Source organism: Esox lucius, chromosome 9 (assembly GCF_011004845.1).
Source record: "Esox lucius isolate fEsoLuc1 chromosome 9, fEsoLuc1.pri, whole genome shotgun sequence".
NCBI lineage: Eukaryota > Metazoa > Chordata > Actinopteri > Esociformes > Esocidae > Esox > Esox lucius.
In genome coordinates, this window is record NC_047577.1 from 24,385,008 (window position 1) to 24,410,195 (window position 25,188).

General features: G+C 43.7%; 1 protein-coding gene across 2 annotated transcripts in view; it reads left to right on the forward strand.

Annotated features, from left to right (window-relative positions):
- Window positions 1-25,188, forward strand: part of LOC105006131 (spectrin beta chain, non-erythrocytic 1) — a 133,356-nt gene that overhangs the window by 11,850 nt on the left and 96,318 nt on the right. Inside the window, exon 1 of one of the 2 annotated variants that reach the window (XM_034294561.1) lies at window positions 24,661-24,675. The exons of the other annotated variant lie outside the window; for it this stretch is intronic. The gene's annotated coding sequence lies outside the window, so the exon portion shown is untranslated. Of the gene's footprint in view, window positions 1-24,660; window positions 24,676-25,188 lie in introns of those variants that run through there. 2 annotated transcript variants of the gene reach the window in all.

Sequence of the window (25,188 nt, forward strand, 5' to 3'; positions counted from 1 at the left end):
CAGTCTCTGACCAGACATGCCAATAGCAAACAGCCCCTGGACTGCATGACAGTCAAGCGGGTGGCTGAAAATCTGTCTTCAGGGCCCTTGATCGTACTGGCCAGGAATTTAGTCAAATTATTGATGGCAAACCAATGTTATCAGACATTTATTTTTGACCCCAGCCATAGTTTCCAAACTGGAATGTGGCAATGATCTTCTATGGCCAATAATACCACCTGGAAAAAGGAAGTGTTTTGCTCTCCTCCCACCCCAAAATCTTCATCCTGTAGTTTTCTACAGTATTACAGATATCAACAAGTCTTGATATATTCCAGTGGCAGATAATATATGGATTGTGTTTTGAGGTCAATCTCTGTAATCTTTTAATTTAGGAAATGCACTTTTTGTGGGTAATATCTTATTTTAAAGTTGTATGACAGATATTATTTGCATCAAAGAAATAAAAAATGGTTTGTTATCATTAGATAATACAGTGGGGAGAACAACTTGCAGGGTTTTCCCACTTACAAAGCATGTAGAAGTCTGTCATTTTTATCATAGGTACTCTTTAACTGTGAGTGACAGAATCTAAAACAAAAAACCAGAAAATCACATTGTATGATTTAAGTAATTAATTCGCATTTTATTGCATGAAATAAGTATTTGATACATCAGAAAAGCAGAACTTAATATTTGGTACACAAAACCTTTGTTTGCAATTACAGAAATTATACATTTCCTGTAGTTCTTGACCTGGTTTGCACACACTCCTCCATACAGACCATCTCCAGATCCTTCAGGTTTCGGGGCTGTCGCTGGGTAAAACAGACTTTCAGCTCCCTCCAAAGATTTTCTATTGGGTTCAGGTCTGGAGACTGGCTAGGCCACTCCAGGATCTTGAGATTTTTCTTACAGAGCCACTCCTTAGGTGCCCTGGCGGTGTGTTTCGGGTTGTTGTCATGCTGGAAGACCCATCCATGACCCATCTTCAATGCTCTTACTGAGGGAAGGAGGTTGTTGGCCAAGATCTCGGGATACATGGCCCCATCCATCCTCTCCTCAATACGGTGCAGTCGTCCTGTCCCTTTTGCAGAAAAGCATCCCCAAAGAATGATGTTTCCACCTCCATGCTTCCCGGTTGGGATGGTGTTCTTAGGGTTGTCCTCATCCTTCTTCTTCCTCCAAACACGGCAAGTGGAGTTTAGAACAAAAAGCTCTATTTTTGTCTCATCAGACCACATGACCTTCTCCCATTCCTCCTCTGGATCATCCAGATGGTCATTGGCAAACTTCAGACAGGCCTGGATATATGCGCTGGCTTGAGCAGGGGGACCTTGTGTGCGCTGCAGGATTTTAATCCATGACGGCGTAGTGTGTTACTAATGGTTTTCTTTGAGACTGTGGTCCCAGCTCTATTCAGGTCATTGACCAGGTCCTGCCGTGTAGTTCTGGGCTGATCCCTCACCTTCCTCATGATCATTGATGCCCCACAAGGTGAGATCTTGCATGGAGCCCCATGACGGTCATTTTGAACTTCTTCCATTTTCTAATATTTGCGCCAACTGTTGTTGCCTTCTCACCCAGCTGCTTGCCTATTATCCTGTAGCCCTGTAGCCCATACACAGCTCTCTGGTCTTGGCCATTGTAGAGAGTTTGGAGTCTGTTTGATTGAGTGTGTGGACAGGTGTCTTTTATACAGGTAATGAGTGGAGAACAGGAGGGCTTCTTAAAGAAAAACAGGTCTTTGAGAGCCGTAATTCTTACTGGTTGGTAGGTGATCAAATACTTATGTCTTGCAATAAAATGCTAATTTATTATTTAAAAATCAGACAATGTGATTTTCTGGATTTTGTTTTAGAACTGCCACCTTAACGTGGTGGAGGGGTTTGAGTACCCGAGTGACCCTAGGAGCTATGTTGTCTGGGGCTATATGCCCCTGGTAGGGTCTCCCAAGGCAAAAAGGTCTTAGGCGACGGGTCAGACTAAGAGCGGTTCAAAACCCCCTTAATGAAGAAAAACATTTTGAGTACCGTGACGTCGCCCGGTATGGCGCAGCCGGGGCCCCACCCTGGAGCCAGGCCCGGGGTTGGGGCTCGTATGCGAGCGCCTGGTGGCCGGGCCTTCCCCCATGGGGCCCGGCCGGGCTCAGCCCGAACGGGCGACGTGGGGCCGAAGGCAGGTGCGAAGAGGATCAGGCGGCGGTCGAAGGCAGGGGCCTAGACAACCCGATCTCTGGACACGGAAACTGGCTCTAGGGACGTGGAATGTCACCTCGCTGGCGGGGAAGGAGCCTGAGTTGGTGCGTGAGGTTGAGAGGTTCCGATTAGAGGTAATCGGGATCACCTCTACACACGGCTTGGGCTCTGGAACCACACTCCTTGAGAGAGGATGGACTCTTCACCACTCTGGAGTTGCCCATGGTGAGAGGCGGTGGGCTGGTGTGGGTTTGCTCATAGCTCCCCAGCTCTGCCGCCATGTGTTGGAGTTTACACTGGTGAACGAGAGGGTCGTTTCCCTGCGCCTACGGGTCGGGGATAGGTCTCTCACTGTTGTTTGTGCCTACGGGCCGAACGGCAGTGCAGAGTACCCGACCTTCTTGGAGTCTCTGGGAGGGGTGCTGGAAAGTGCTCCGACTGGGGACTCTATTGTTCTACTGGGGGACTTCAACGCCCACGTGGGCAACGACAGTGACACCTGGAGGGGCGTGATTGGGAGGAACGGCCCCCCGGATCTGAACCCGAGTGGTGTTCAATTATTGGACTTCTGTGCTAGTCACAGAAAGTCCATAACGAACACCATGTTCAAGCATAAGGGTGTCCATCAGTGCACGTGGCACCAGGACACCCTAGGCCGCAGGTCGATGATCGACTTTGTTGTCGTCTCATCTGACCTGCGGCCGTATGTCTTGGACACTCGGGTGAAGAGAGGGGCGGAGCTGTCAACTGATCACCACCTGGTGGTGAGTTGGATCCGATGGCGGGGGAGGAAGCTGGACAGACTCGGCAGGCCCAAGCGTACTGTAAGGGTCTGCTGGGAACGTCTGGCCGAGTCTCCTGTCAGAGAGATCTTTAACTCCCACCTCCGGCAGAGTTTCGACTGGATCCCGAGGGAGGTTGGAGATATTGAGTCCGAGTGGACCATGTTCTCCACCGCCATTGTTGAAGCGGCCGCTCGGAGCTGTGGCTGTAAGGTCTCCGGTGCCTGTCGAGGCGGCAATCCCCGAACCCGGTGGTGGACACCGGAAGTAAGGGATGCCGTCAAGCTGAAGAAGGAGTCCTATCAGGCCTGGTTGGCTTGTGGGACTCCTGAGGCAGCTGACGGGTACCGACAGGCCAAGCGGGCTGCAGCCCGGGTGGTTGTGGAGGCAAAAACTCGGGCCTGGGAGGAGTTCGGTGAGGCCATGGAGAAGGACTATCGGCTGGCCTCGAAGAGATTCTGGCAAACCATCCGGCGCCTCAGGAGAGGGAAACAGTGCCCTACCAACGCTGTTTACAGTAGAGGTGGGCAGCTGTTGACCTCAACTGAGGATGTCGTCGGGCGGTGGAAGGAGTACTTCGAGGATCTCCTCAATCCCGCTGACATGTCTTCCATTGAGGAAGCAGAGGATGAGGGCTCAGAGGTGGACTCGTCCATCACCCGGGCTGAAGTCACAGAGGTGGCCAAGAAACTCCTCGGTGGCAAGGCACCGGGGGTGGATGAGATCCGCCCTGAGTACCTCAAGTCTCTGGATGTTGTGGGGCTGTCTTGGTTGACACGCCTGTGCAACATCGCGTGGCGGTCGGGGACAGTGCCTCTGGGATGGCAGACCGGGGTGGTGGTCCCTCTTTTTAAGAAGGGGGACCGGAGGGTGTGTTCCAACTATAGGGGGATCACACTTCTCAGCCTCCCCGGGAAAGTCTATGCCAGGGTTCTGGAGAGGAGAATACGGCCGATAGTAGAACCTCAGATTCAGGAGGAACAGTGTGGTTTTCATCCGGGCCGTGGAACACTGGACCAGCTCTATACCCTCTACGGGGTGTTGGAGGGTTCATGGGAGTTTGCCCAACCAATCCACATGTGTTTTGTGGATTTGGAGAAAGCATTCGACTGTGTCCCTCGCGGCATCTTGTGGAGGGTGCTTGGGGAATATGGGGTCCTGGGTCCTTTGCTAAGGGCTGTCAGGTCCCTGTACAACCGAAGCAGGAGCTTGGTCCGCATTGCCGGCAGTAAGTCAGACTTGTTCCCAGTGCATGTTGGACTCCGGCAGGGCTGCCCTTTGTAGCCGGTTCTGTTCGTAATTTTTATGGACAGAATTTCTAGGCGCTGCCAGGGGCCGGAGGGTGTCAGGTTTGGGGACCACACAATTTCGTCTCTGCTCTTTGCAGATGATGTTGTCGTGTTGGCCCCTTCTAACCAGGACCTTCAGCATGCACTGGGACGGTTTGCAGCCGAGTGTGAAGCGGTGGGGATAAAAATCAGTACCTCCAAATCCGAGGCCATGGTCCTCAGTCGGAAAAGGGTGGCTTGCCCACTTCAGGTTGGTGGAGAGTGCCTGCCTCAAGTGGAGGAGTTTAAGTATCTAGGGGTCTTGTTCACGAGTGAGGGAAGGATGGAACGGGAGATTGACAGACGGATCGGTGCAGCTTCTGCAGTAATGCAGTCGATGTATCGGTCTGTCGTGGTGAAGAAAGAGTTGAGCCGCAAGGCGAAGCTCTCGATTTACCAGTCAATCTACGTTCCTACTCTCACCTATGGTCATGAGCTTTGGGTCATGACCGAAAGGACAAGATCCCGGATACAGGCGGACAAAATGAGCTTTCTCCGCAGGGTGGCCGGGCGATCCCTTAGAGATAGGGTGAGAAGCTCGGTCACCCGGGAGGAGCTCAGAGTAGAGCCGCTGCTCCTCCACATCGAGAGGGGTCAGCTGAGGTGGCTTGGGCATCTTTTTCGGATGCCTCCGGAACGCCTTCCTGGGAAGGTGTTCCGGTCCCGTCCCACCGGGAAGAGACCCCGGGGAAGACCTAGGACACGCTGGAGGGACTATGTCTCCCGGCTGGCCTGGGAACGCCTCGGTGTCCCCCCGGAAGAGCTAGAGGAAGTGTCTGGGGAGAGGGAAGTCTGGGCATCCCTGCTTAGACTGCTGCCCCCGCAACCTGGCCCCGGATAAGCGGAAGAAGATGGATGGATGGATGGTTTTAGATTCCGTCTCTCACAGTTGAAGTGTACCTATGATAAAAATTACAGACCTCTGCATGCTTTGTAAGTAGGAAAACCTGCAAAATCGGCAGTGAACAAATACTTGTTCTCCCCACTGTATTCATATATAATATACATTTTTTTCAATATTTTCCATACGTTTCTAGTGGACCGACCATTGAAGTTTTAGGGGAAATAGCCTTATTCATGAACCAGAAAAAGAACCAGGCAAGCCTTGTTCAACCAGCCCATGATTAGAAATGATATCATGTTGTTTGTCCCTGGCTGTTTTCAAACTGTGGTTTTCTATGTGGCAGACTGTCTTTAATCATTATGCTATTTAAACAGCGGGAATGCAACCTTTACCTCAGCCATTGCATTTTTCTGAAATATCGTGGACAACAGAACGTTTATTAATGCAACTTAAGTGTACTCTTATACAAGATTACTGTAGATGACTAGCTAATAGCTATACAGCCTACATATAATGAAAACAATGACTCTAATCACTCCATGGCTGGTTAGTTTATTTTGAAAAAATAACAGTATAAATGAATCACGTAATACAAATATATGAGACTTGTGGTATTACAGAGTGGATATGTGTGACAGAATTCCTGAATGGGGTCCTATCGTATTTGTGGATTATTTATTTTATAAAGGTCCAGATTCAGTGCTTTGTAATGGTATGTAATACAATACTGTTTGATAAAGTTATGGGGAAGGTAAGCTACTTTAAAAGTTGATAATCCGCTCTACTTTGTTCTGAGAAAAGAGACTTGAAAGATTCACACTTTCAGAGAGCTTGTCTTTGTTTACGCCCATTCAGCGTAGTTCACACCCGCTTAGGCCTTAACCCTGATTTATGGCATTTGACACCTGATTTACTGTGTATTGTTTTTATATTACTATAATGTTTTTTAGCCAGCATTTCTTTTCTGGAGGGGACCTGACAGTTTTCGCTGTGTCATTTGTTGCTCTCGGGCAAACATCTCCATGGGGCAGACCCAATAAGACCAGCTGTTTTAATCCTGTTTTAATCAAAATTTGTCGTATGTGCATAACATTGATAAGTGGCCCTAAGGACCCTGTCTAAAATATGGTGAATGCTTTGCAGAGAACTACCAAACAGATCCTGGTTGGTGTTGTGTACATCTAATCGAGCACATTTTAATTAGCAGTGTGTTATATTGACTTAGATATGAGGGTAAAAATTATTCATTTAAAATCGACCATTAACTGATACCTACTGTAAGCTGTAATACAATAATACATTGATAAAAAGGAGAGGATGGGACTGAACTTTAGATTAGTACTGTAAAACTGTACAATTGTGATGTGCAATAGTTTTTTGGGGGGTATTTCTTTCTCAATCCTCCACAACTATTAACAATTTATATTCTACCAGTTTAGTGTTGGTCATCTATCTTGCAAATAGTTGAACAACACATAAAAAAGAGATTTGGATGTGTGCCCTTTCCAACGGTATATTAGCTAGCCATTAGCAAATTTGAAACTGATAACTGAACAGCTTGCAGCTGTTGTTGCCAGCCATTACTCAGATTAAGCCTACATGTCCTCCGTCAACAGTTTTAACTCAAATGCATTTAATTATTTTATGTGATTAATGATGGTGTATTATTTAATATTTTGTGTCAGTAGAAACTGTAAGAAAAGAACCATTTATCAAAAAAAGATCACAGTTTTAACATACAGTTGTGCTCAAAAGTTTGCTTACTCTTGGAGAATTGGTAATATATGTACCATTTGTAAAGAGAACATGAGTGAGCAGGCAAAACACATGTCTTTTATTTCCTATGGGATTCACATTCAACTGTAGGCAACAAATGTTGGCAATAAAAATAAAAGAACAAGTATTAGTAAAGAGCTGGATTCTCGGGCCCTTAAAACCAGGGATCAAGTGCGTAATCTTGGTGTTCTGAGAGACTCAGACCTCACATTTAACAGTTATATCAAATCGGTCACCAAAACAGCATTCTATCATCTAAAAAATGTAGCCAGAATCAAAGGCTTGGTGTCCCAAAAAGACCAAGAGAAGCTCATCCATGCTTTTATCTCTAGTAGTGTTGACTACTGTAATGGCCTCTTAACTGGACTCCCCAAAAAGACTGTAAAACGGCTGCAGCTCATTCGGAATGCAGCTGCTAGAATGTTAACCAGGACCAAGAGAACCAGAGCACATCCCTCCGGTTCTAAAATCTTTGCATTGGCTTTCAGTGAGTTACAAAATAGATTTTAATGGTGTCCTTTTAGTTTATAAATCTCTGAATGGTTTAGGACCCAAATACATTTCTGATATGTTTGAAGAATATAAACCAAACAGGGCTCTTAGATCCATGAACACATCAGCTAGTAGAGCCTAGAGTCCAAAATAAACATGGAGAAGCTGCGTTTAGCAGTTATGCTGCACACAAGTTGAATAAACAATCAAAAGATCTTAGATGTGCACCAAACTTATCAAATTTTAAATCCAGGTTAAAAACACTTCTTTTCACACACCTATGACTGAGCTCTTAAATTTACTTAAACACACTGTTTAGTCTTACAGCTTTTATAGCTTCCTATGTCTTTATCACGAATGCGAGGATTGAGATACCGGGGTGTTGCAGTCCCCTTGGAGACAGCTGAGCTAGAGAATTGTAACAATCTGACTGTTTTAATTCCATTGCATTTTGTATTTTTATTTTCACTGTAAAGTACATTGAATTGTTTCTATGTATGAGTTGTGCTTGCTTGCTTGCTATGAGGCCCCGAATTCTTACAGGTGGTATGGCTGCCCATTCGTCTTGGCAAAATGCCTCCAGGTCATGCAAAGTCTTTGGTCATCTTGCATGAACCGCACGTTTGAGATCTCCCAACAGTGGCTCGATGATATTAAGGTCAGGAGACTGTGATGGCCACTCTAGAACGTTCACCTTTTTCTTCTGTAACCACTGGAGGGTCAACTTGGCCTTATGCTTAGGGCCATTGTTGTGCTGGAAAGTCCAAAAGTGTTCCATGTGTAGCTTTTTTTGCAGAAGAATGCAAATTGTCAGCCAGTATTTTCTGATAACATGCTGCATTCATCTTGCCATACATTTTCACAAGATTCCTGTGCCTTTAGAGCTCACATACCCCCAAAACATCAGTGAGCCACCACCATGCTTCACAGTGAGGATGGTATTCTGTTCACTAAAGGCCTTGTCGACCCCTCTCCAAACATAGCGCTTATGGTTCTCCAAACAAAGCTATTTTGTTCTCGTCACTCCAAATTACAGTGTGCCAGAAGCTGTGAGGCATGTCAAGGTGTTGTTGGGCATATTGTAACCAGGTTTATTTGTGGCATTGGCGCGGTAAAGATTTCTTTCTGGCAACTTGACCATGCAGCTCATTTTTGTTCAAGTATCGTGATTTTGTGCTCCTTGAAAACAACCACACTGTCTTTTTCCAGAGCAGCATGTATTTCTCCTGAGGTTACCTGTGGGTTTTTCTTTGTATCGTGAAAAGATTTTCTGGCATTCTTGCCTGAAATCTTTCTTGGTGTACCTGACCTTGGCTTGGTATCAAGAGATCCCCGAATTTCCCACTTCCTAATAAGTGAATGAACAGTACCGACTGACGTTTGCAAGGCTTTGGATATATTTTTTATATTATTTTCCAAATTTCCATTACCTTGTCACGCAGGTATTTTGACTGTTCTTTTCTGCTCCCCATGCCTCAGTATCTAGCCTGCTCAGTGCATACACGTGAGGGATAACAAAGGCATTGACTATTTATACAGAGACACTATTTGCAATTTAAAAAGCCACAGATGCCATTTTCACATGTGTGTGTCACCTTGTGATTCTGTAACAAGGCCAAACCTTCAAGGGTATGTAAGCTTTTGATCTGGGCCATTTGGGTGATTTCTGTTATCATTATGATTTAAAAAGAGCCAAACAACTCTGTAATAATAAATGGCTTCATAAATAAAAGACTGCATAAATATTGCATGATCATTTTTTTTCTAATTCAATGCCGAAATGTCACAATTTCTGCTAGGGTTTGCAAACTTATGAGCACAACTGTATATGGAAAAACATATATGGAATCCTGTAGGAGCCAAAGAGTGTTAAAAAAAATCCAAAGAAACATTCATATTTTTGATTCTTTAAGGTAGCCTCCTAGTGCCTTGATGACAACTTTGCACGCCTTTGGCATTCTTGCAACCAAATTCATGAGGTAGTCACCTATGTCGTTGGTAGCCTTGAAGGAGTTCCCACATATGCTGAGCATTTGTTGGCTGTTTTTTCTTCACTCTGCTGTCCAACTCATCTCTAACCATCTCAGTTGGATTGAGGTCAGGTGATTTTGGACGCAAGGTCATCTGATGCAGCACTCCACTCACCTTGGTCAAACAGCCTGGAGGTGTGTTTTGGGTCATTGTCCTGTTGAAAAAAGGAAACGATTGTACCACTAAGCTCGAACCAGATGGGACGGCATATCACTGCAGAATGCTGTGAGAGCCATGCTATTTGCAGGGTTTCTGCAAAAAGTCTTAAATTAATTTATATAAATAAAAGATCTTGAGATGTCTTAAATTGTCTTCTTTCGTCTTCGTAAAGATCTTAAAAAGTCTTTATTAAGTTCTGTTAGTATGTGTAGAGGTAATGGAAAAAATTACATGTGGTTTGTAAATGCATTTTAGCTCTGGCAGAGATGGGGACAAGTCACACATGGTCAAGTCCAAGCAAGTCTCAAGTCTTAACCATCAAGTCTCGAGTCAAGTCTCAAGTCACAGTTCAGATAAATCAAGCAAGTCAGGTCAAGTCAAGTCAAGGGTTTACCCTAAGCAAGTCAAGTCGAGTCCTTATAAGTTTCAAGTCAAGTCAAGTCAAGTCACAGTACTAAAGACATGAACACACACACACTGTCCTCTGTTTCTGACGTGCGCTTGGTGCGAAGCTCGATTTCAAAATCAAATATTTTTCTCCTCCGCGGTACAATTTTTTGGGGGGACGAAGCGGAGGGATCTTAAATCAGTCTGAAGGCGCTTATTACATGGCTACCTACCAAATAAATCAATAATTTGACACAAAATATTGATTTCAACATTAATTTATTGATTTAAAAACGATTGTATTGCTTCCTCTAAAGAAAATAGTCCGTTCCGTCTCTGGTTAGAATCCTGCTGCGTCCATAGCAACGCGCTGTTTTTAATGGCAACGGTCTGTTATCAAGAAATAACACGCATTCTGCACTGGAATTCAGCCAATACATGTAATGAGGGCTAATAATAACAACCTTATAAACTAATTATTGTGACTGAAAAACTGTACGCTGTAATTATTCTTGTCTGTATGAGTAACCTCCTCGAAATGTTTAGGTGCTAGTAATCACATCGGCGCCTCCATGTTAGCCTTTCATGCAGTAAAGTTAACTGTTATGGTGTAAGCACAATGCTTTTTAGTTTCCACACGCAGTCCACAAACACTTGAAAATGCGCACATTTAATACAGACATTATGGCCTACGTGTAATAATATACATGCCCGCTCATTTTAAGATGCCCATCAAAATTCAGGCTATGCCACTGTTATTGTCAAATTCCCTTACATCTATTTACCAGATGTATTCTGTAATGATACACATTTCTAACAAGAAAAAATAAAATATAATATGCAACCAAGGCCAAATTATGACAAACAAAAGATTCATTCATTACTTAATCGTTATAGATCTTAGTGAAACTGAGATTACTTTCTTACCTTTCCTTGTGGTTCTTAAAATGACGAATGAAATTTGACGTTGTTGCATATTTTGCATCTGGCAAATCTTTTTTTATTCACACGGTCCAGTTCAAAGTCCTTGTATCCAAACGATACTATTTGTGGAGCTCGACTAACGTTACTCTCTGCCATGTTTGGCGCGGTTTGAATTGTGCAGCGTTAAAGGCACATACGCTGATTAGTGCTGCTGATGTCACAACATATAAAATAATTGTATTGCTGTTTGTTTATTATAAGTTCAAGTCATTGTCGAGTCTTCCACTTCAAGTCAGGTCAAGTCTCAAGTAACTTGTTCTCAAGTCAAAGTCAAGTCAAGTCATTTTCATACTTTAATCAAGCAAGTCACAAGTCCTGAAAATTGTGACTCGAGTCAGACTCGAGTCAAGTCATGTGACTCGAGTCCCCCACCTCTGCTGGGAAGTATCGAGGAAAGTGAACCAGATTTCCCAGATAACCATTAAATGAGGCTGGAACTTAAGTATGATACATTTTTGGAAATAGACAATTAAGAATTCAGAATCAATGATTATGAAAGCGCATGTCAGTTCCTTGTATCATCCATGATTCTGTGCACCATGACAGAGACTGTTGTTGTTCGGCCAGGTGGACATTGTCTCCTTTCTCGACTTACGAATGTTGTCCTCTCTCTGCCATCTTAACTTTCTTTTGTCCTTTCTCTTCATGTGTATCCCACTCTCCATCTGTCCATATACAACTTCCTCAGAGTCGATCTTGTTTAGCCAGAAAACTTTCCTTTTCTTTCTGTCCATAACGATTTTAGGCATCGTTGTTAATGATCCTTTTCGTTCTTGATAGTTTCCTATTCGCGCCATGATATTTAAACATGTACACATCATGCCAGAGGATGCAGTCCTCCTCCTGTTGTATTTTGTACAACTGGACGGCATTATAGTTTACTTGTACAAGTCACTTAATAACCGCCTAAAACAATTACGTTTTCGACTCTCCAACTGGTCAACTGTTCACGGGGCAACTTCCTTGTGGGCAGTCAGGATCTCCAGCAAAAATGTTAGTTCTGCGGTAGAATCGAAAGTCCAACTATCAGCACCGACTGATAGAATTTAGCAGTTACGTACAGTGGTTAAATAATAGAGAACCCACACAAATCAAAGGAGAAAGTACATTCTGTATTTATTTGAATAATGCAGCAGAGTTGTCCTATTTCAATGAATGTTCAAAATCTTCTCATTGTATTGCTAGTTACAATCTGATATATACATTGTCTACCTAGCAAAGAACATGTTTCCAAGACAGTAACCCCCATGCCAGAAGGTCAATGTAAACATTCCTGTGGTTATCAGAGCGCAAACTACAGAGAGAGAATCTAAACACAGATCTTTCAGTTTTTCTCATTATATATGCACATTCACTTCCAATGAAACGTACATTCATATTGTCTTAACACCCAGAGGCAGCATATATAGTGAAAACAATAGTGGGCCCAGAACCGAGCCTTGAGGAAAACCAAAACATACCTTTGACTTGTCAGAGGGTATGCCATCCACACCAACAAATTTATATCTTTCAGGTAAATAAGATTTAAATCGGGCTAAAACATGTCCACATCAATACTGTACTCAATACTTGACAGCTGTGTATTTTGCTAGTATATAGGCTCAGCAAGCAAAGATTATTTGCTTTCCGTCCGTCGTGCTTTAGCTACTATTCTATGTTGATGAGTAGGACAAATGTGCCCGTCCATGGCAATCAAAAGCCCGCCCAAAACGTTTGTTCTAGCGCCTGCACGTATACCTGTTTGAGGCAGATGTTAATCCATCTGCCTGGAATGTAAAGCACTTTGGGTCAACTCATGTTTTTAAATGTGCAATAAAAATAAAAGTAACTTGATTTTCCACCAAGTGGGATCATCATCATCATCATCATCATCTTCCGCTTATCCGGGGCCAGGTCGCGGGGGCAGCAGTCTAAGCAGGGATGCCCAGACTTCCCTCTCCCCAGACACTTCCTCTAGCTCTTCCGGGGGGACACAGAGGCGTTCCCAGGCCAGTAGGGAGACATAGTCCCTCCAGCGTGTCCTAGGTCATCCCCGGGGTCTCCTCCCGGTGGGACGGGACCGGAACACCTTCCCAGGAAGGCGTTCCGGTGGCATCCGAAACAGATGACCAAGCCACCTCAGCTGACCCCTCTCGATGTGGAGGAGCAGCGGCTCTACTCTTAGCTCCTCCCGGGTGACCGAGCTTCTCACCCTAAGGGATCGCCCGGCCACCCTGCGGAGAAAGCTCATTTCGGCCGCCTGTATCCGGGATCTTGTCCTTTCGGTCATGACCCAAAGCTCATGACCATAGGTGAGAGTAGGAAGGTAGATTGACTGGGAAATCGAGAGCTTCGCCTTGCGGCTCAGCTCTTTCTTCACCACGACAGACCGATATACATCAACTGCATTACTGCAGAAGCTGCACCGATCCGTCTGTCAGTCTCCCGTTCCATCCATCCCTCACTCGTGAACAAGACCCCTAGATACTTAAACTCCTCCACTTGAGGCAGGCACTCTCCACCAACCTGAAGTGGGCAAGCCACCCTTTTCCGACTGAGGACCATGGCCTCGGATTTGGAGGTACTGATTCTCATCCCCACCGCTTCACACTCGGCTGCAAACCATCCCAGTGCATGCTGAAGGTCCTGGTTAGAAGGGGCCAACACGACAACATCATCTGCAAAGAGCAGAGACAAAATTGTGTGGTCCCCAAACCTGACACTCTCCGGCCCCTGGCTGCGTCTAGAAATTCTGTCCATAAAAATTACGAACAGAACCGGCTACAAAGGGCAGCCCTGCCGGAGTCCAACATGCACTGGGAACAAGTCTGACTTACTGCCGGCAATGCGGACCAAGCTCCTGCTTCGGTTGTACAGGGACCTGACAGCCCTTAGCAAAGGACCCAGGACCCCATATTCCCGAAGCACCCTCCACAAGATGCCGCGAGGGACACAGTCGAATGCCTTCTCCAAATCCACAAAACACATGTGGATTGGTTGGGTAAACTCCCATGAACCCTCCAACACCCCGTAGAGGGTATAGAGCTGGTCCAGTGTTCCACGACCCGGACGAAAACCACACTGTTCCTCATGAATCCGAGGTTCTACTATCGGCCGTATTCTCCTCTCCAGAACCCTGGCATAGACTTTCCCGGGGAGGCTGAGAAGTGTGATCCCCCTATAGTTGGAACACACCCTCCAGTCCCCCTTCTTAAAAAGAGGGACCACCACCCCGGTCTGCCATCCCAGTGGCACTGTCCCCGACCGCCACGCGATGTTGCACAGGCGTGTCAACCAAGACAGCCCCACAACATCCAGAGACTTGAGGTACTCAGGGCGGATCTCATCCACCCCCGGTGCCTTGCCCCCGAGGAGTTTCTTGACCACCTCTGTGACTTCAGCCCGGGTGATGGACGAGTCCACCTCTGAGCCCTCATCCTCTGCTTCCTCAATGGAAGACGTGACAGCGGGATTGAGGAGATCCTCGAAGTACTCCTTCCACCGCCCGACGACATCCTCAGTTGAGGTCAACAGCTGCCCAACTCTACTGTAAACAGCGTTGGTAGGGCACTGTTTCCCCCTCCTGAGGCGCCGGATGGTTTGCCAGAATCTCTTCGAGGCCAGCCGATAGTCCTTCTCCATGGCCTCACCAAACTCCTCCCGAGTTTTTGCCTCCACAACCACCCGGGCTGCAGTCCGCTTGGCCTGCCGGTACCAGTCAGCTGCCTCAGGAGTCCCACAAGCCAACCAGGCCTGATAGGACTCCTTCTTCAGCTTGACGGCATCCCTTACTTCCGGTGTCCCCCACCGGGTTCGGGGATTGCCGCCTCGACAGGCACCGGAGACCTTACGGCCACAGCTCAGAGCGGCCGCTTCGACAATGGCGGTGGAGAACATGGTCCACTCGGACAGAATATCTCCAGCCTCCCTCGAGATCCAGTCGAAGCTCTGCCGGAGGTGGGAGTTAAAGATCTCTCTGACAGGAGACTCGGCCAGACGTTCCCAGCAGACCCTTACAGTACGCTTGGGCCTGCCGAGTCTGTCCAGCTTCCTCCCCTGCCATCGGATCCAACTCACCACCAGGTGGGGATCAGTTGACAGCTCCGCCCCTCTCTTCACCCGAGTGTCCAAGACATACGGCCGCAGGTCAGATGAGACGATAACAAAGTCGATCATCGACCTGCGGCCTAGGGTGTCCTGGTGCCACGTGCACTGATGGACACCCTTATGCATGAACATGGTGTTCGTTATGGACAAACTGTGACTAGCACAGTCCAATAACTGAACACCACTCGGGTTCAGATCAGGGGGGCCGTTCCTCCCAATCCTCCCCAAGCACTTTCCAGCACCCCTCCCATAGACTCCAAGAAGGTTGGGTACTCTGCACTGCCGTTCGGCCCGTAGGCACAAACAACAGTGAGAGACCTATCCCCAACCCATAGGCGCAGGGAAACGACCCTCTCATTCACCGGGGTAAACTCCAACACATGGCGGCAGAGCTGGGGAGCTATAAGCAAACCCACACCAGCCCGCCGCCTCTCACCATGGGCAAATCCAGAGTGGTGAAGAGTCCATCCTCTCTCAAGGAGTGTGGTTCCAGAGCCCAAGCCGTGCGTAGAGGTGATCCCGACTACCTCTAATCGGAACCTCTCAACCTCACGCACAATCTCAGGCTCCTTCCCCGCCAGCGAGGTGACATTCCACGTCCCTAGGGCCAGTTTCCGTGTCCAGAGATTGGGTTGTCTAGGCCCCTGCCTTCGACTGCCGCCCGATCCTCTTCGCACCGGCCCCTTATTGTCCCTCCCGTGGGCTCACCACCCACGGGGTCAGTAAATTTTTTTGTTTTTGCCATGTTTTCTTTTATGATTGTGCCATTCTGTTATGACCTACAGTTGAATGTGAATCCCATAAGATATAAATGGTTGATTTTTGATTCCTGGTTTTAAGGGCCAGAGATTCCAGCTCTTTACTAATACTTGTTCTTTTATTTTTGTTGCCAACATTTGTTGCCTACAGTTGAATGTGAATCCCATAGGAAATAAAAGACATGTGTTTTGCCTGCTCACTCATGTTCTCTTTACAAATGGTACATATATTACCAATTCTCCAAGGGTATGCAAACTTCTGTGCACAACTGTATAAAACACCAAAGCAGCACAAACTAAACTTATCAACAAAACCTGGCACAAATGAAGCATAAACAAACAAGGCTGTATTGGTTGTTTTTGGAGCATGTTGGTGGGCTGCGTGACCTCAGGATAATATAAAATATTATTTAATATCTATAAAATGATACCAGCACAAACTTATATTTTAATGGCACAAACCGTCACAAATGATTGAGCCTATTTTGCAGAAGTTTTGCGTTGGGTCGGGGGCCAACTTCATTCATGTAGAATGAATAAGGAGCAGAGTTTGCGGTCCGATAGCCGATCTGGTCTTAACAAACTTGTTTTTCCGATCTTGGCCAAAATTGTCTTGTAGGTAGGCCTACTAGCTAGCGCTGGAGTAAGATAATCGTTTCTTTACTGACAGTGAATCGGTAAGGATATTTGAATTAAATCTCCCAGACTGAATAGTCTACGGTGTCTAATCTGCATTGTCTATAAATGTAAAAGTTTGCTATGGTAATGCTGTTGCCTGCCTTATAGTTTTGTGAACTAATTAGGCAGGTAAGTAGATAATGGCTTCATTTTTTTGCCTGTAAAACCATGGAAAAGGCAAAATAGCATAATTGTTTACCTCTCAGAGTTCGAGGATGCAAATGGAAACGACCTTAACAAGGTGACCACAAAGCCTAGACATTTCACTGACAAATAATATGAATAATTTGAATAATATGATTAATGTGATTTGAATAATATGATAATGTTAAATATAAAGTAGGATCTCATTCATTTCAATAACCCTGTGCAACTGCTCTATACAATTGGTTTTGATCCTGAATAACTTAAATGTAAATCATTTCATAGGACATGGATGTCTGTAAAACATAAAAAATTATTCTCTGGGCAATAATTGTTAATTTTTGCTACATCTAAAATGCTGAATGTATATGCAGTATTTGCAGGGCCATTGTTCTCTGCTTCATGGGAGATTTAGGGAATTAGCTTTAAAATAACACATACCCATGGAGAATTTGTAGAATTATTTTAAAATATTATTAAGGAGGGGCTGAATCACAAAAAAAGAACATTTTGTGAGAAATTGAGGTTTTAAGAGGTTGGCTACAGTATGATGCTGAGGCTGTGATGATGAGTTATATTTTGTGTGACACAAAAAGGCAATTTATTATTTTGGTCAGTGTGGATTTTTTAATCTATCAGTCCTTTGGCAGTTGAGACAAAAAGTAAAATTACTTCACGTACCTCAAAAATCACTATACAATTCTGTGTTTTTTTAAGTAAAAATCACCTAATAATGTTCTATGCATCCACTATCTCAGCTCACTGTTGCCTAGATCTCAGTTCCATAGTAGGTGGAACTATGCCTATGATAGATATAGCATTAGAACCAACAAATAGTTTAGCTACGTTTTTTTTATATTTCTTGTATATTCATGACAGGACAGTAGAAAACAGGGGCTAGGAAACGAGGGAGACGAGAGGTAGGGCAAATATACTGTGGGATAATTATCCAGTGTTCATAGCGCTGATTTAAATTCTGAGCTGACTTAAGGACTAATTTGTTGTGAGAAAGAAACTAAAACCTAATAGCTCCTGTTTAAAAGTGTCTGCTAAATATGATAAACATGATATGATTGGTACTGCAGGCTGGTCTAAGGCCATTTCAGTCTTATGAATATGGATTATTTTGAGAACGACTGTAGCAGAAATGCGGTAACCCAACAGCTGCATACAAGGAATGTGTTGTATGAAAGGTGTGTCTAGAGATGGGGAGGGATAGCTCCACAGAGTTTGAGTTAAGAACCCTAGCAGCTATGAGCCACTGGAATAAGAGGACACCAAGTGGTATGGTTGAGATTTCTAGTGTTACATCAACATTTGAGAGACTCTGTACAAATTGTAACATAACCACATATCTTGGAATGTGGTTATGAAGAAAAGAAGAACCTGTACTATGACCCCTAAATTACCTTGTGAAAAAGCATATATGCTCTCAGGGACAGACCAACAGATTTTTCACATTGCTGTCTTTGGGATCCAATCTAGAAACCTTTTGTTCACTAATCAGATGTGCTAACCACTAAGCCAGCCTCCCATCTTAGTTTCAAATATATAATTTCTGTATTTGAGATATGCCATCATTTAGGTTTGACAGAATACAGTTTTTGCGTCTCCATGTTTTCTGTTCCACCAGAGTATGAGTGTTGAGGGGGCTTATATTGCCTGTTACATTAGAGTTGGTCCAGCACTATAGAATCCATATTAGACTTTTATCCCTGTCAGGGCAACAACATGATGACCATTTGTAGATTTCCAATACCGATCCATTGCTCTTCCTTCATTTCCTCAAGGGCTGCATCTCCTCTTACATCCAGTAAATGCTAAGACCACTAATGCATCATTGCTAATAACAGTTTTGCTATATACTAGGACTTCTTCTGATTAACACAATGCATCTTCCCTTGCAATCCATTGACAAATAGTATTGATTTCATGTTTAAAATGGATGGAATATATTCATGAAAGAAATAAAGTACAGATACAGCACCAGTGTACTATTAATGATTTCCTTAGAATACCTTTAAATATAAACTCATATTTTACAAAACATTAAAGCTCACCAATTGATTAATGTTCAGATAACTGTCTGGATATAGACTTGAGCTGTGTTGTTGTTAAGGTAATACAATTGATGAGCTGAACACCTATGGATGGTAATGGCTTAGTAGTCCCAAATGTCACTCTTACATTTGACCATGGCCAAATGGCTTTGGTCCAAATGAGTACACTAAATAGTGAAAGGGTTTTGTTAAGGACAAAGTTTTAGAGATAGGAGGAGGGAAAAGGGGATACACTACCAATCAAGTACACTCCACCAAGATTGTCTGTAGACATCTGTAAACAACGACTAATGTTTACAGCAAGTGAAAAGCCCTTTGGTTGACATTTTCCGCTAACTATAAACACTGTCTCCTAAGGGACTAAAAGGCATCCACAAGCAAAATCTTCTCGTTAAAGAAATTCTATAAACCCTGTATATTGCTGCTTTTATCATGTTTCAGCTGTAACTATACACTCCACTAATGCATTTTGGTAAAACCAAAATGAAAATCTTTATACATTGAGATCATTCCCATACAATTATATGGTTCCTCCCACTAGGTGAACTTTGAATGGTAGTTGTGCAGTGATTATGTACACTGTACATAATAGCCTGGTGAAGAGGTTTAAAACATGTCAAATTCCTTCCTTGAGCGGAGATCCATAAGATGCTCATTTAGAATGATTATGCATTGAAGGGCTTTCAAATTTTAGTCAGATGTAGAGGTGATATTTATTAAAATGTAGGTCTGAATCTAATTAATATGTCACATAAAACTGAACTTTCCTGAAATTAATGGGATGATGCAAGACAGAGGACCTATATGGACTCCTGCAACTTGTAGGATTTAATAAACATATAAATGAACCTGACAATCAGGTGAGCCACATTCTGGGTACCACTTATCCCTAGTTGAACTGTAAAAGTATAAAAGTTATTACAGTAACTCTTCATGCCTGTTTACAAGTATTATTCAAATTATTTCATTACAATTAAGGTTGCTATAGCTCAGAGTTCACTGGTGAATCCCTATTGTGTTTGTTCCGGTTCATTATTATTATTATACTTCCGTCAAAAAAGGGTGTTTTTTGCAAAATTTCATGAGATAAAATGGCTTAAAGATTCCCAAATATATAAGGTAGTAAAGGGCCCAGGGTCACAACTTCTGGTGCAGTGGCGTCATGGCGTGCATGTCGGCTTCATGGTGGTGCTGTCACAAGCCTCCAAAGTCGCACTTTTTGCAAGCTCATTGTAACCTAGAAATTGGTACATAGGTGTAGCTCCTCATGCTGAACATTTTTGCCTCTGGGATCCATAAAGTCCACCGTGATGGATTTTCCACCATTTTGGATTTTTGAAAAACACTTAAAAATTAACTCCTCTGCCACCAAATGTCCAATCTTCACGTACTTTGATATTTGGCATCTAGGGACCAAGGTTCTCAAAAGTTATATCAGCCAGGCCAGTATGTCAAAAAACATGGATGCTATTGACCAATGAACATGTGAGGGGGCATGGTGTATAATAATTCTACATGGTACTTATGTTGACAAGTACCATATGGAAAAAATGACTGCAATAATTATTTTTATCACACATGATGGCACTACTGAGGTTTTTCACATTAGCAAGGTCACCATACTCACGCCGTTTGAGATACAGCCATGAAAAGAGGTAGATAAGTCCACCTCCTCACAAGGAACATATTTGCCATAGGGACTCATTAACTTCGCCTTAATAGTTTGGTGGCCATTTTGAATTTGTGAAAAACACAAAAAACTTCTCTGGCAACAAATGTCCGATCTTCACACAGTTTGATATTTAGCATCTATGGACGATGGTCTTCAAAAGTTAAATCAATTAGGCCAGTATGTTGAAAAACATGGCCGCCATTGACAGATGAATATGGGCAGTGCAGTGGCGTGGTTTTGCACATACAGGTGCTGGTCCTATAATTATTATATCATCAAAAAGTTGATTTATTTCAGTAAATCTATTCAAAAAGTAAAACCTGTATAATGTATACATTCATTCCACACAGACTGATATATTTCAAGTGTTTATTTCTTTTAATTTTTATGATTATAACTGACAACTAATGAAAACCCCAAATTCAGTGTCTCAGAAAATTTGAATATTGTGAAAAGGTTCAATATTGAAGACACCTGGTGCCACACTCTAATCAGCTAGTTTACCCAAACTGTAAAGGTCTTTAAATGGTCTCTCAGTCTAGTTCTGTAGGCTACACAATCATGGGGAAGACTGCTGACTTGACAGCTGTCCAAAAGACGACCATTGACACCTTGCACAAGGAGGGCAAGACACAAAAGGTCATTGCTAAAGAGGCTGGCTGTTCACAGAGCTCTGTGTCTAAGCACATTAATAGAGAGGCGAAGGGAAGGAAAAGTTGTGGTAGAAAAAAAGTGTACAAGCAATAGAGACCGCACCCTGGAGAGGATTATGAAACAAAACCCATTAAAAAATGTGTGGGATACACAAAGAGTAGACTGCAGCTGGAGTCACTGTGTTTTCTGAGTTTCAAGGTTAACGCAGCGGTCTACCAGGAAGTTTTAGAGCACTTCATGCTTCCTGCTGCTGACCAACTTTATGGAGATGCAGATTTCATTTTCCAACAGGACTTGGCACCTGCACACAGTGCCAAAGCTACCAGTACCTGGTTTAAGGACCATGGTATCCCTGTTCTAAATTGGCCAGCAAACTCGCCTGACCTTAACCCTATAGAAAATCTATGGAATATTGTGAAGAGGAAGATGCGATACGCCAGACCCAACAATGCAGAAGAGCTGAAGGCCACTATGAGATCAACTTGGGCTCTCATAACACCTGAGCAGTGCCACAGACTAATCGACTCCATGCCATGTCGCATTGCTGCAGAAATTCAGGCAAAAGGAGCCCCAACTAAGTATGGAGTGCTGTACATGTTCATACTTTTCATGTTCATATTTTTTGTATCGGTCTTAAGTAATATTCAAATTTTCTGAGATACTGAATTTGGGATTTTCATTAGTTGTCAGTTATAAATCATCAAAATTAAAAGAAATAAACATTTGAAATATATCACTCTGTGTGCAATGAATGAATATAATATACAAGTTTCACTTTTTGAATGGAATTACTGACATAAATCTACTTTTTGATGATATTCTAATTATATGACCAGCACCTGTATATAGACATCTCCTATAAGGATAATGGTATAATGATTCTACTTGGTGCTTATTTTAACAAAAATGATACAACATTAATGACTGCAAAGATTTTTTTATCAACCACATGGTTGCGCTATTGAGGTTCCCCACCTTTGCAAGCTCACCATGATTAAAATCAAGTCTTGAAAAGAGGTGTAAGTCCATCTCCTCTGAAGGAACATATTTGCACTTGGGACCCATTAAGTTGGGCAATTCTGAATATGTGAAAAATGATTCAAACGCTTGAAGGGGCCCCTTCAAGCCAGGACCTTCAGCATGCACTTGGACGGTTTGCAGCCGAGTGTGAAGCGGTGGGGATGAAAATCAGTACCTCCAAATCCGAGGCCATGGTCCTCAGTCGGAAAAGGGTGGCTTGCCCACTTCAGGTTGGTGGAGAGTGCCTGCCTCAAGTGGAGGAGTTTAAGTATCTAGGGGTCCTGTTCACGAGTGGGGGAAGGAAGGAACGGGAGATTGACAGACGGATCGGTGCAGCTTCTGCAGTAATGCGGTTGATGTATCGGTCTGTCGTGGTGAAGAAAGAGCTGAGCCGCAAGGCGAAGCTCTCGATTTACCGGTCAATCTACGTTCCTACTCTCACCTATGGTCATGAGCTTTGGGTCATGACCGAAAGGACAAGATCCCGGATACAGGCGGCCGAAATGAGCTTTCTCCGCAGGGTGGCTGGGCGATCCCTTAGAGATAGGGTGAGAAGCTCGGTCACCCGGGAGGAGCTCAGAGTAGAGCCGCTGCTCCTCCACATCGAGAGGGGTCAGCTGAGGTGGCTTGGGCATCTGTTTCGGATGCCTCCGGAACGCCTTCCTGGGAGGGTGTTCCGGTCCCGTCCCACCGGGAGGAGACCCCGGGGAAGACCTAGGACACGCTGGAGGGACTATGTCTCCCGGCTGGCCTGGGAACGCCTCGGTGTCCCCCCGGAAGAGCTAGAGGAAGTATCTGGGGAGAGGGAAGTCTGGGCATCCCTGCTTAGACTGCTGCCCCCGCGACCCGGCCCCGGATAAGCGGAAGAAGATGTATGTATGTATGTATGTATGTATGATTCAAACGCTACTTCTGTAGCATCAAATCACATATTTAAACCTTTTCACAAGCACATTTTGAAATATCACTGAAGGCCCCTCAGCGTGATTTCTTAATGAATATTATTTCAGTATGCACTGACAATTCCAGAGTTGTATATTAAGACAACATAAATTGCCACCACAGCAGTCCATAAATACCATGTTGATTATTAGATATGGAGCAGTATTCTGATATCAACTGGTTAAAATTATATTTTGAAACTTTAGGGCAGTAGTAATGTTAAAGTGTATCCTGAATATTTATTGAGCAACCTTCTAAGATGTGTTATTTTCCTGAGGATCATTTCAATTATCTTTTCATTAAAACATATGCTAACCAGCAGAAAATGGTTTGTGTTAATGCCTTTATTCATGTAATTATTACTATTTCACTAAAAATGGTGAAAAATAATGAATTCTGATTCTTGCATATTTAGTAATGGACATACGATCAGTGAAAAACCCCTTTATGAAGGTTATGTTGAGCTTGGTTGGCTAATTATTGTTTACGTGCGCAGCCACTTTTGTTTTCATTCCACTGAATTCTGTGACCAAAAGTCTATGCGATCAAAGATGGTTGAACAAGACGATTCACCAATCTGACTAGAAGTTCAAATCTTGATTACCTTCTTGTCTCTGAGTCACTGATCTTGTCACCTGTATCTGACTTTGTTTGATAAACAATCTTTAGCAGACAAGTTGCAAATCGTGAAACACCACATGTGCGGCAGACCGTATGTAATGTTAAGTTGATCAGTCTTTTTTCTTTACGGGAAGGCAAGTATGGTAGGTAAACCGCTGTAGTCTGTCATCAATAAAAACAATAATATAATATATAATGTAGACGATAATTGGGAACTGGATTGTATTTTTTAACAATGTCTGAAATTTCTGAAATGTTAATTAATGACACGCTAGTTAACATTTTATGTTCCTAATAATTGCAATACACTGACGACTTGATTAAGTTATTATTTGGTATAAAAGAAGATAGTGCGCATTTTTCTGGTGGTGTGATCAGAGAGTCAGATACCTAACTGAGATAAAACTAGTTAGGACGTACTGTAGGAACATCTAAGATTTATTTCAACTTTCTTTAGTGAGATTTAGATTGTTAGATGTAGGGCTTTGCATAACTTTTTATTTTTTTATTTGTACTGAGCCCTGATGTCTTTTTAACGCACAATGGAGGAGAAGAAATTGATTTGTTGGTGGATTTACTGTCCAAGCCTTATTAGAGAAAACATGGAAATTGCGAGGAACCAACCCCCAACCTAGCAGCAGGATTTGTGTGGCTCTTTCAATCAACGAAAGGTATACCTGGCTTACAGTGTAGAAAGAAGATAGTTTTTGTATGTTCTTGTTTCTTTGGTACCTATAATGTCATTAATTTGGGCTTTGCATGCTTTGTGACATGGTGCATTATCCTGCTGGAAGTAGCCATCAGAGGATGGGTACATGGTGGTCATAAAGGGATGGTCAGGTAGGCCGTGGCATTTAAACGATGCCCAATTGGCACTAAATGGCCTAAAGTGTGCCAAGAAAACATCCCCCACACCATTACACCACCACCACCAGCCTGCACAGTGGTAACAAGGCATGATGGAGCCATGTTCTCATTCTGTTTACGCCAAATTCTGAATCTACCATCTGAATGTCTCAACAGAAATCGAGACTCATCAGACCAGGCAACATTCTTCCAGTCTTCAACTCTCCAATTTTGGTGAGCTCGTGCAAATTGTAGCATCTTTTTCCTATTTGTAGTGGAGATGAGTGGTACCCGGTGGGGTCTTCTGCTGTTGTAGCACATCCGCCTCAAGGTTGTGCGTGTTGTGGCTTCACAAATGCTTTGCTGCATACCTCGGTTGTAACGTCAGTTACAGTGTACTGTCCATATTTGTGCATAGCCCCATCTGTAGGAATGGAAATCTTTTTTTCCACACTCCAAAAACTCTTTCAAGGATTTGAGAGGAGTTTTATGCTTTCTCTTCAGGTGTCTGGGGATTCAAAACAGGAGTTAAGGTATCAGCAACAGGCATATCCACTGACCTCTAGTAGGTGGCCTTCATAGGCCTCTGCTTCTAGCATTGCACACATTACTTTTATCCCATATTCTGATGTCATGTGTGAATCCTGGCCATCTAGCATTCCTGAACCTTTAACCTTTTGTTAAACACCAAACATCTTGCAACTGATATAGCACTTATTTATTGCCTGGGAATTTAACATTCCGGAA